We start from the raw sequence: 13,240 nt of genomic DNA, 5'->3' as shown, positions 1-13,240 counted from the left end.
TTAAAATGTGATAATTTTTAGTGTAATGAAAGATCACTAGCAGGTTATTTGCATTTTAAAAAAGTAGATATTCAAAATTAAGGATTTTTATTAGACATCTGTGAAAACTCATCAAAAGTAGCACTGATAGAATACAGTCAGAGTCAGGTTCTGGAACTATGCTATGCAGTTTGCTTGCATGATCTCCTCAATCCTCATGTCATCTTTATGAGGCAGGTACTGTGTTAATTCCCATTTTTCAGATGAGGAAACTGAGGCGCTGAGGGGTTAACTCATTTAATTAGGCTTATCTAGTTAGTTAGTGGCCTGATAAGGATTTGAATCCGGGAAGTCTGTAACTTATCCATTGTACCAAACTGAATTTAAGTCCTAGGCCATCCGGATAATACTTAACTGGAAGATGGGCTGGAGAAAAGCATGGAAATATGTGGACTCTATTGTCCTTATAAATTGATGAGACATATGCCAAACATTTTCTTACACTTGTAGTATAGTTGAAAACAGTGGTTTTAAATTAAAAAAAAAAAATTGGAGCGGGATGTTACAGGCACTTAAAAAATGGAATGAAAGCATTGGATCCTTTTCCTGAAAAAATATACATACACACATTTGGAATATAATTTAGCAGGCTCATGAGCCCTTCATAGACCCCTGATGGCCTCCCTGGGATCCCAGTGACCTTAACGAAAGATTCATTGTCTACCATATTTTACACTTTTAAAATACCCATTATAATGTGTATTTTTATTTTTACTGAAATGCCCTGAATGTAGCAGCCAAAAGATACCCCTTGAAGAAATAAAACTAGTTAGTGGAAGGTCACTGTTAGTCTTTGCCTATTCTCACTTTTAGGAAAAACAGAGGTATAACCTTCCTCCTGTGAAGTTTTATATGAGAGATGGCAGTGTAAACTGCATGAGGACTTTGCAAAACAGAGCACAACGTGGCTTCTTGACTGGGGGCTGGAGATGGAAAGTACCAATGTTCTTTGTAATTACAGAGTGTGAGGCTGAATTCGAGCCAAAATATTTGCAGTGCCGAAAGTAGCAAGGCCACTGACCCTGTAATACTTCCCACAGTGACTGTACTTGTGGTTTTAGCTACAGTCTTCAGAGTCTGTCACTGTTCACTCTCCTGAGACTGAAACTTTTATTTTTACATACAGGATGCAGTAAGCAGTAAACGTATTTTTTTCTTTTGTACAATTAGCAACATTAATAAACACATAACAGCTTGCATGATTTAAAGAGTTCCAACTTTAGTTTTTTTTTTTTTTTTTTGACAGTCTCCCTCTGTTGCCCAGGCTGGAGTGCAGTGGTATGATCTCGGCTCACTGCGATCTCCACCTTCCGGGTTCAAGCGATTTTCCTGCCACAGCCTCCTGAGTAGCTGGGATTACAGGCGTGTGCCACCACACCAAGCTAATTTTTGTATTTTTAGTAGAGACGGGCTTTCACCATGTTGGCCAGGGTGGTGGTCTCAATCTCCTGACCTCGTGATCCGCCTGCCTCGGCCTCCCAAAGTGCCGGGATTACAGGCGTGAGCCACCACACCCGGCTACCTAGAAAACTTAATTATCTTCCATCATGAAAAAATGAGCTTAATTTTTTACATAAGTGAAATTTACAGTTCTTCAATTCCAAAACCATTTAAATTTGAATCATTTCTCAAAATCTTTAAAAAATGTATTAGTCCATCGGCTTTCAAAACCAAGTATACTGAACATAATTGAATCATTTGTAAATGCCTGGATCTCAGTTAAGAACCTTGGTTAGTGCCTGTGCAGTTATGCAGCAATACTTTCTGAAGCTGTAGAGTGGGGGAGGCAAAACAACTCCAGAGTGCTAGAGTTTTTGAGCATATATGTGTATATGAATGCTCAAAACCCCGAAAAGTTATATATATTAACTATTATATAAAAATATATATATTCAAAACACTTGTTTAATTTATAAAATTTAAATAATTATATATTCAAAATAGTTATATAATTTATTAAATTTAAATAATAAAATTTTATCCCAGTTGTGTAATTAAATTTATATATTAAAACTTATTCAATTTTAATACATTTATTGAATTATTAATAAATTAATAATCTAATTTAACTATAATTAAAGAAAATGGGTACTATAAAGATTGACCTAATTTCCTTTAGACTCCCTGCCCTCTCCATCCCAGCTATCTTGAGCGAAGTTTGTCTTTTGAAGTAAAATGGTGGTATTGATTTAAGGCCTTGTTGCTCCAGAAGTTTTAAGATTTGACATATTTGATTAGTAGTTACTGTTGAGTCTCTGCCTTCTGAAATATTTTATTTTCTTCCCATTTCCTTGACAACCCATACCTTTCCATTAAACAAGCCAAACATGTCCAATGGCTAATGTAGGGAAGACTGTTTTCCTCCTTTTGCCTAATTTACAACCTACTTGGCTAATTCTTCATCATCTGTGGTTCCGTTTCAGTATTACTGGTACTATGAATTTTATGATTATTAATGAAAGGTGGTTTCTAACAAAATGGAAAATTTGGTAAAGAAAAATTTAATCCAATAAAATATTTTTAAAAGTCACTTAATGTAATAATTCTGTGGCATGATATTCCATTCATAAGTAAGAGCTAAAAGGTAAAACCATTACATTAAAATAGTCACGTTATTTCTAAAAATTAACTAATCTATGCTGGTTACTCGAAATAATTCCTGACATCATTATCAAGAAGAAGTAGGCATCAGGAGTGCCAGATTTAGTTTCAGAATAATATTTTAAAATGAAAACTAATTAGGTATTTCATGTACAATAAATCAGCTTCAGCAAGAAATGAACTCTTCAAGGTAAATGTAAACTAACACACATGCTATTCTTTATTTAAGAGTCATATTCAAGAGAGATTCAGGCAAAACTTTCAAATGTTACCTTTCAGTATCATACTTGAAAAATATGTCATTACTTTTCTTTATAGAATTCATGAAGTAACTTGATTAACACTGTATATAATGCAATTTTTTTCTAAGATACTTAAGCATATGTAACTTCCTACACAGTTGTGATTGTTCTTTTCTAAAGGTTTCCAGGCATACAGCTGTTGCTATATAACAAATCCACCCCAAAACTTTGTAGCATACAACAATAAGTTTTTATTATGGAAAAACGTTGGAAATTTTTTTTTCCAGCTGGAAAAAGTATTATGTATTTATCGGACTGTGGTGAGTTGATTGCATTGGAAAAATGTAACTAAAAGTGTTTAAAATGGCCAGGACAGATCTTTTTTTTTTGGTTAGGAAAAGAATTTCTGCTCCAATTAAAAGTGCTTCAAGGAATATTACTCATCACCTTCACATCATGAATACCTTTTGAATCTTGTCTATAATCCTAGTAACATACCCTATAAAGACCCTTGATTTAATACGTGCTCTACAACGGTACAACATTCATATAATAATGAAAACTTACTATGGATGTATATTAAGTGATTTATATCATTTTCATTCTGTAACCTGCAGTACCTTCACAAAAAATACATAGTTACTTTTAAGTTGTAGAATCAGGTAACTTTAAAATACTTTTTAAGGGACTTCTACAAAAGTTTGCCAACTTTGGGACAATTCTGTCACAAAGAGTTTCAAATACTTTGTGAAAAACAAAAATTTGTGTTATATAAAGAGAAGGCAAATGTGGATAATACTAGCACAACTTTAGTCTGTTATGGGTTGTGATACGTATATTTACCACTTGTTATCTGAATTATTTTTCCCATGTTGATTTATAATAAAAAAGTTAGAAATGTTAAAGCTTAAAAACTACATGAACAAATTATAATAAACTTACGTAGTATCCTAAGTATGAAACTTTTCAAGGTTGAGATGCCTCCAGGAGATAGAGTAGCTCTCTTCATTTCTCCTCCATTTTCATTTCATTATAGTATTTACAGCTTAACTACTTGACCTTACCTTGACCAGCAAAAATCAGGAGGCAATGAGGTACATTACCAAGCCCACAAGGGTTGTAAAATCAACACTACATTGTTTTCACTTTGATTTTTATGATCTATAGTTAAAATGTCATAATAAATAAAGTGTTTAAAAATAATGGAAAAGAGAAGAATGAGAGGATTTAATACAACATGGGAACTGTTTTCTCATTGCATTAAGCATGACCTCAATTTAAATAATATTATAAAAATTATAATGGAAAAAGTTTAAAAGTAATGCAGTAGTGTTATTATTATTCATCTTCATTTAGTGTGTGCTCTATTAGGTTAGGCATTATGGTAAATATTTACACATGTATCTTTACTCTTCACTTCCTTATAGTGTGGAATATATGGATACGGATATGAATACGATGTATGTATATTGATGAAGAAACTGAAGCTCAAATTGTTTACATTTCTTCCTAAAATGTGGGCCTATTCTTTCCTAGCCTCAGGATCTACATTCTCTTTTTACAGATGAGGCCTTTGCTACCAGGGAGCTTAAGAGTCTTACTAGTGTATTCCTCTATTGTCTAAACCCTTCATTTGAAAAATTCCATGGAGAATGTTATATATACCATATATATATAGGTATTTGCACACATACATTTTTACACATGTAAACATGCTTCCATTTGAAAAAAATGCATCGTCTAGTCTCAACCTTCTTTTGTTACAAAAGAAAAGACTAAAAACCCTTGTGAAAATGAAACCTGAAATGTCTATTAAAATCTGATATTTTAGACATAAACTTCGGAACATTTATTATCCTCTTTTATTGCCCTGGTGTGGAGCACCAACACTCTTCCCTTAATTCTAACGCACATGATGTGCTAACACACACACACAGTGTAATTCTTCTCATGGTACCATTTTGCTCCACCATCTTAATGTACTTGACTGTACATTTCTTACAGGGTTTATTGCTATTATTTTAAATATAGTGCAGGGATCATTACACATTTGGAATGTTCCATAAATACTTACAAGCTGACGTTAGTTTAGTTTAGCACCCTTAAAAGCCCAAATAAACTAATAGCTTGTCAGTATTTTAAGCAGTTAACCCAGAATGGAACTAAGTCAAAGAAAGGGGAAAAGAAACACATATTTAAAATGTACTAACTCATATCCAGATAGCATTTCTTTTTCTTTTTCTTTTTTTTTTTTTTTGAGACGGAGTCTCGCTCTGTCACCCAGGCTGGAGTGCAGTGGCGCAATCTCAGCTCACTGCAAGCTCTGCCTCCCGGGTTCACGCCACTCTCCTGCCTCAGCCTCCCCAGCAGCTGGGACTACAGGCGCACCTCGCCACGCCCGGCTCATTTTTTGTATTTTTAGTAGAGACTGAGTTTCACCGTGTTAGCCAGGATGGTCTCGATCTCCTGACCTCGTGATCCACCCGCCTCAGCCTCCCAAAGTGCTGGGATTACAGGCGTGAGCCACCGTGCCGGGCCCAGATAGCATTTCTACCTGCGGTATCTAATGCAGCATCCCCTCCTCTTTAAAGTCCTCCCTGGTCTTCCCAAGATATTAATCACTCACCTGTGACATGAAATTGTCTTTTGTTTCTTCTCTGTTACATAATGTGTACATTACCTTGTAAACATTTATTTATATTCTTGTATGTCTTAGAAATGGTGAATGATCTGAAGTCAGAGACTAAGCCTTGTTCATCTTTATGTCCCATGGCTGGCATAGCACTTGACACATATGTGCCCAATAGGTATTTGAGAAATGAATGAGAAAATTTCTTTAAGCTATGTGGCTCCACTATTGCTATTGTGCTTGGGTCTGTACTCTAGTATGTTTTTGTTACTTGAAAGACATGTTCTTTAAAGTGGAACTTTCATTTCTTGAAAATATATTGACGACTTCTCTGGTCAGATGCCAATCTGATCAACCTATATTGCAAACCTGATTGAGAAAGGCAGGACCCATCACTCTTACTCTCCTAGGCCAGAGAGGGATCGCTACCCCTGACCTCATACCACTATCAGCCCTAAATTTAACTCCAACCCTTAAGTGGTCAAAAGACTTCAGAGAAGTAAAAATGAGCGTTACTCACAAAAATAGAGAAGACTTTACCCTAGATTTGTGGAGATAGTTTATTATTGGATGAATTAATTTTGTAGAACTAAGTATCCATTTATTAATCATATTAGTTGTTGGATTAAAGTGTATATGCTTTTAGAAAATGCTATTAGGTAAGTTTCAGCTATATCTTAAATAAAAACACTACTGGGATATCTTGAAGGTTAAATATCAAAAGGGGGCTTAAGTATATATTAAATACTGACTATAAGCTTATTTAATTTTCACAAAAACTCTTAAAAGTAGAAATTAAGATTCCCACTTTACATATAAGAAACCAAAGCAGAAAAGTGAATAAACTTGTCTAATTTACAAAGCGGTTAAGTGATAAAACTGATATGAACCCAGCTCTGTTTACCTTAAAACCCATAATTTTTCCAATATACAATACTTTCACTGTATTTTAATATTTCTATGTATATGATATAATTCTACATGTTTGATTTTTTTTTAACGTGAGCATACATCTTATGGAGAAGCATGCTTTGAGAAGGGAATATTTTGCTTGTGATTAGATTTATTCTTCCTTAGTGGAGAAAATATCCATGACCAGAAACCATGGCAACACAGAAAGAGAACATGAATTTTGTGAAGCAAGATGAAAACTTTTAGATAAATAAGATTTTTGTTTTTTTCTTGAAAACGTCTGTAAGAATGCTGTAGATGAGGAAAACAAGTATCTGAAGATGTAGGCGATGAAGCAGTATGTGAAAAGCAAATGTTTTCTTATGAGTTTCCTCAGTCATTAACAATAAAAATTAGCATACCAGGAACCATTTTAGGCAGTGAGGAAGTCAGCAAAGAAAAAAGATATAGTTTGTATTCATAAAGTGTTGTAAGTTTGCACCTTTGCATGTCCCAGGAAAAATATAAAGATATGTGGGCAATTTTGAATATTATCCAATTGAAGTCCTGTTACAATGTCTAGGATTCTTACTGCAAGGACTGGGTAAAAGGGAGGCCAGAATGAGGTGAGCTGGACTCACTCGAGTGCCTCACGGGGAGCAAAACTTGTGTTTTCCAGAAAAACTCTAGTAGATAAAATAGGAGTAATGTGTATGATGTGTCAGCCTTATAATGGCTTGTCTTCCAGCTTAGGGACAACAACGCAGTGGGTCTCCTTAAATAAGAGGCAATTCCACTCCTTCTTCCCTCCCTCACCTGCACCTCCAGCAACCTCCTGTCAAATCAAGCCTCCAAATCGAATTTTCCAATTCCTTGTCCCCTGGGTCCAACACTTTTGGTTCTTCATACGTTGTTCCTGGGTCTTCTATCACCAACCCTCAAGTCCATGTTCTCTTTTACAGCACTCCTTCCTCTCTTTTCTGTGACCGTTCTGGTCTCCTCCAAGAAACATGGGTCATTGTGCCTCAGATGGAGGTGTGAAGTATGAGATCCCAGCACCGAGTGAGTCCCGGCCTAGAAAGCCACACGGGGACCATGACAGCTAGTTGAAGCTTTGCTTTCACAGATGTTGGTGATGGCTGAGACCAAGATTACGCCAGTTTGGAATATTGGAGCCCTTAGTCAAAGAAGATGAAAAAACTATTTCTGTACTGAGGAGCTGTTCTGGAAGGGAATGGAAATGAGCTGGATTGGAAATAAGATGTCCAAAAAAAAAAAAAAAACCCACAGAAGATTGTGTGATTTGAAATGTCGGATCTCTAAAAAAAGGGACTCAGAGAAAAGATGTGTACACAAAAACTAGATTTCAGATATATTTGCTAATAATTGAATGCAATAATTTTCAAATGCTTATCCATTTCGATCTCCTATCAAATCTCTCTTTCTCCACACATGTGACTTTCACACCCATTCATTTAGTCAATAAATATTTATTGACCACTGTGCAAAGCACCAAAGAAGGCAAGACTGAGAGGATACCTAGGCACGATATTAGAAATGACTTTATATTAAAGCTAAGCCATAAGCTGAGTCTTAGCAGATTGAAGCTCACTATTTTAGGAAGAGCATTTCAAGCAGAGAGAAAGGGCCAAGACGCAAGACAGCTAGTTCAGTTAGGAATCACATGTGGTTCAGGGTGGGTAGAGTGGCATGTGCGGGGAGCTATGTTGGTGGGGGGGGGGTCAGGTTGTGCGGTTCTTTAGAGCCCAGACTATAAAGTAGCTCCTATGTCACATTAAGGAGCTTGGATTTTACTCTGAAGTTTTTGAGCATACAGGGGTTCTGAGTAGGAGAATGGCTCAATTTGATCTGATCATCTTGGGGACTGTTCACTGATTAGAGGTGGACAGTGAGGGAGAGGGATTAGTGCAAAGACTCCATATGAAATAAAAGTTTGGGGGTAGCATTATTCTTTGAGAATATAACGGGGAAACAAATTAAAAATGATGTTGGACTTGAACATGTTGAACGTAAGACATTAATGAAAACATAATGTAGAGAATTGCCTCCATCCATTCATCCATCCTTTATCCTGCCATTCATCTGCCTGTCTATCATGCATACACAATTATTGAATGTTTATCATGTCCCAGGTACTGTGCTAGGCACTGTCCCGTAAGCAGTGGACATCAAAGCCTGAAGCTGGAGGGAGTGACCCTTGCCAGAATGCCACTTTCTGGTGGGTGGTGGCATGCAGCGGGCATGGTTAACATGGTCCAGGTAGATAGTTTAAGTAGAGGAGGACTTAACTTATAATTCTATTTTCAGATTCATCTTATGGTGGCATCTCTTGCTTTTTATGTTCTCCTCCACCTAAACTCCTCAGATGTTTTAGCTAAACTAAAAAAGTTATCAGATGAGGCCAGGGGACAAAGATCTCTTCATGTAGTGATTATTTCTGAAGGAACCCTCTCCCTTACCCCTTATTTCACCTGTCCCCTTTTTCTATTCCCTGTGAAGGTCAAAATAAATTGACATTGAAAAAAAAAAACGTTTGGCTTTATAAAAAATAAAATTGAGCAATTTAATGGAAATTTAAAATGAATGCTATACAAAATGCATGCTTTATAATGCCAGAAGTTAAAATGAGAAGTAAATTGGTTCCAGATGGGGGTCTGGGGATTGCTTTTAAATTACTGTGTTTGCATAAGCCTGAAAATTTTGACTAGTCTTGCATTCTCACAAAATATCACTGAGAACACATCAGTTCTCTGTACAAATCATTTTTTAAGGCTAAGTGGTGTAATCTCCAAGAATTATTAGGGAAACACTTTTGTTTTTGAAAATCTAGCCTGGGAGTCTAGCTTCAGTGCATCTAAAGTTCTGAAAATTGACTTTTTTTTTTTAACTTGGAAATGGTAAGGTAAAGGTTAATCTGATCCTGAAATTTGGTTTTAGGCTGACACACGATGACGGGAAAAATGGCAGAATCATTGCTTTTAATTCCTAACATGTTTGAAAAGCAGTAGAGATATTGGAATGCTTAAAAATAATGCAAAATCAAGAAAAATGTTAATTTTCTATAGAAAATTAACTTGTATAATTAAATGACACTCTTTTCTTGAAGAATTTAAATTGAAAGTAAAAACAAGAGAAAATAAATTTGGAATATGGTAATCAACTGATTTGGTTTTATCTTTTCGTTTTGGACTTGAAGGTTAATAAATCAAAAGGGTTTTGTGTCCAAGATTTCAAACCAGTTTTATATAAGTTGAAAAATATTATTTATGTTAATTTTAAACGTGATCGTTAATAAATAAATTACTAAATTTCCCAAGTCAGTGTTTTTAATTTAATAACTTATATTTCATTCCAAGTCATCGTGCTTAAACAGAATTATTTGTAAGGTATTAAGCATTTTGTTAAGTTGTCAAGGGATTTGGTTATAAAATTTAGATTTTCAATTTTTACTTTTTCTTGGAAAAAGAAATACTTATGATGTTAATGCCTAAATTTTTTTCCTACACTTATGTTACTAGGGCACATAAGAAATTGACAAGTGAAAACATTCGGACTTTATTGTGGACATAAAAGTGACTCAAAGTAACTAAGTATCCCAGAGAAGCAGAGGAATATCTGGCATAATCCTCACTGGATGACCTCCTTATACAGATCCGAGGATCTTACAAGTTACTCTCTTCATCATGTCCTTTTCTCTAGACGGATCTGGTTTCCTGTCCATATGGACACATACAGTTCATTTGCAATTCCTAAATAGGCTCTGCCTATGGATTCTAGTCCAGGGGGAAAACCTCTAACAGTAGTGTGTGTCCATTTGCAGCTCAAACATCACTCCCATGGCTACTTTTACACCCCATAAGAAGACAGGAAGCCTTAAACATATGGAGAACCAGGGCCTGGCGAAATAAGGGTGTGAGTGGAAGGAATTATGGGTGTTTGAGCTGGAAAAGCACCCCCATTATGAAAAGCTTATAAGCCAGCCTAAGAAATTTCCAAGTATGTTTAGGATGCTGGGAAGCCATTAAAGTATTATAAACCAAAATATGACATGAACATCTTTTTGTTTTATAAAGGTCACTGCTGTTTCATTGCCAAGATGAACTAGGAGGATGAAGGTAAGACTGGAGACGAACGGCTTAGTTAAGAATCATTTCCAGTACTACAAAGGGAAAGAAAGTAACACTGAAAGGTTTCCCTTTCACTCCTACCATTACTAAATGTGTCCAATAATAATTGGAAATATACAGTATGTGACCTATTCAGACTAGCTTCTTTTACTTTGCAATGCACATTTAAGGTTCATCCATGCCATTGCCTGGATTGATCACTTATTTCCTTTTATTGCTGAAAATTCTATTGCATAGATATACCACAGTTTGCTTACCCAGTAACTAAATGAAGAATATCTTGGTTGCTCCCAGTTTTTGGCAATTATGTTTTGGCAATAAAGATGAGCATGCAGTTAACTGTGTAGACATAAGTCATCAAATCAGTTGGGTAAATATTTAGATGCATGATGGCTGGATTATGGTAAGACTTTGTTTAGCTTTGTAAGAAACTGCCAAACTGTTTTCCAAACTGGCTGTACCATTTTGCATTCCCATCAGTAACGAATGAGAGCTCCTGTTGTTCTACATCCTTCTTAGCATTAGAATATAGCTTTGTCAGGTTTTTGGCTTTGGATTTTAGCCATTCTAATAGGTGTATTGGTATCTTGTTGTTTTAACTTGTAATTCTCTAATTACACATGATATTGGGATTATTTTCATGTGATTATTTGCTATCCGTATATCTTCTTTGATGGGGTGTCTGTTAGATCTTTGGCCCATATTTTATAAATGAGACTTGATTTTTTAGAGCAATTTTAAGTTCATAGCAAAATTGATCAGAAAGCACACAGAGTTTCCATATACTCCCTGCCCTCCCCACCCCCCACACACATAGCCTCCCCCATTATTCATATCCCACACTAGTGTGGTAACTTTTTTTTTTTTTTTTTTTTTTTTACAATTGATGAATCTACATTGATACATTATTATTATTACCAAAAGTCCATAGTTTTTACTATGGTTCACTCTTGGGGTTGTATATCCTGTGGATTTTGACATATATATATATTGACATGTAACTACTATTATAGAATAGCTTCACTGTCTAAAAGTTCTCTGTTCTGCCTATTCATCCCTCTCTTCCTCCTAAATCTTAACAACCTCTGATTTTACTGTCTCCATAGTGCTGCCTTTGCCAGAATGTCATATAGTTGGATCATGCAGTGTGAAGCCTTTTCAGATTGCCTTCTTTCACTTAGTAATATGCATTTAAGTTTCCTCCACGTATTTTCATGGCTTGAGAGTGCCTTTCTGTTTAGTGCTGAATAATATTCCATCGTCTGATGTACCACAGTTTGTTTATCCATTCATTTACTGAAGAAAAACTTAGTCGCTTCCCAAGATTTGGCAATTATGAATAAAAGTTCTACAAATATCCACTGGCAGGTTTTTGTAGGGACATACATTTTCAGACTATTTGGGCAAACATCAAGGAACTTGATTCCTGAATCCCATAGCAAGAGTACCTTTAGCTTTTAGTAAGAAACTGCCAAACTGTCTTCCAAAGTAGCTATACCACTTTTGATCCCCACCAGCAATGACTGAGAGGTTTTTTTGGCTCCACATCCTCACCAGCATTTGGTGTTGTCAGTGTTTTGGATTTTGCACATTCTAATAATGTGTAGTTGTATCTCACTGTTGTTTTCATTTGCAATTCCTAAATGATACATGATGTTGAGAATCTTTCCATATGTTTATTTGACATCTGTATATCTTTTATGGTGAGGTGTCTTTTCAGATGTTTTACCCATTTTTTTAGCTGACTTTTTTTCATTGTTGAGTTTTAGAAGTTCTTTGCCTATTTTAGATCACAGTCCTTTATCAATTATGTCTTCGGCCAATATTTTCTCCCAGTCTGTGGCTTGTCTTATGATTCTCTAGGTGGTGTTTTTTGCACAGAGAAGTTCTTAATTTTAATGATTTGTTTAGAAATTATTTCTTTCATGCGTCATTACTTTGTGTTTTATAAAAAAGTCACCACCATACCCAAGGTCACACGGATTTTCTCCTATGTTATCTTCCAGGAGTTTCATAGTTTTACCATTTACGTGTAGGTCTGTGTCTCATTTTGAGTTAATTTTTGTGACTGGCATAATATCTATATCCAGGTTCATTTTTTTTCTTTTCTTCTTTTTGCATGTGGATGCCCAGTTGTTCCAACATCATTTGTTAAAAAGACTATATTTTAATAAAAATATGATTCTATTCTGTCCGACCCCACAGGCAGTCAGACCTTATGGTTATCTTTCCTTGTTCCCTAAAAATCGCTGTTACTCTGTTATTTTTCAGGGTGCACTGATTTCATATTGTTCAAACACTCATGTTTTACAATTTGTACAGTTAACGCAATCATCACAGGGTCCTGAGGTGACATATATCCTCAGTTTATGAAGATGACAGGATTAAGAGATTAAAGACAGGCATAGGAAATTATAAAAGTATTAATTTTGGGAACTAATAAATGTTCATGAAATCTTCAAAAAAAAAAGACTATATTTTCTCCACTCTATTATCTTTGCTTCTTTACCAAAGTTGACATTATTCGTGTAGGTCGATTTCTGATTTCCCTATTCTGTTCCATTGGTCTATTTATCTATTTTTCACCAATATTATACAGTCTTCTGATTACTGTAGCTTTATAAAACTTGAAGTCAGTTCTCTGAATGTCCTTCTCATTTAATATTGTTTTATCTATTCTGGATCTTTTG

The 13,240-nt window shown here is 35.3% G+C and overlaps 1 protein-coding gene across 2 annotated transcripts in view; it reads right to left on the bottom strand.

Moving 5' to 3' along the window:
- RERG (RAS like estrogen regulated growth inhibitor) overlaps positions 1–13,240 on the bottom strand; it is a 114,466-nt gene that overhangs the window by 13,733 nt on the left and 87,493 nt on the right. The window lies entirely within an intron of this gene.

This window comes from Nomascus leucogenys, chromosome 23 (genome assembly GCF_006542625.1).
Source record: "Nomascus leucogenys isolate Asia chromosome 23, Asia_NLE_v1, whole genome shotgun sequence".
Lineage (NCBI taxonomy): Eukaryota > Metazoa > Chordata > Mammalia > Primates > Hylobatidae > Nomascus > Nomascus leucogenys.
This window is presented reverse-complemented; position numbering and strand designations above follow the sequence as displayed.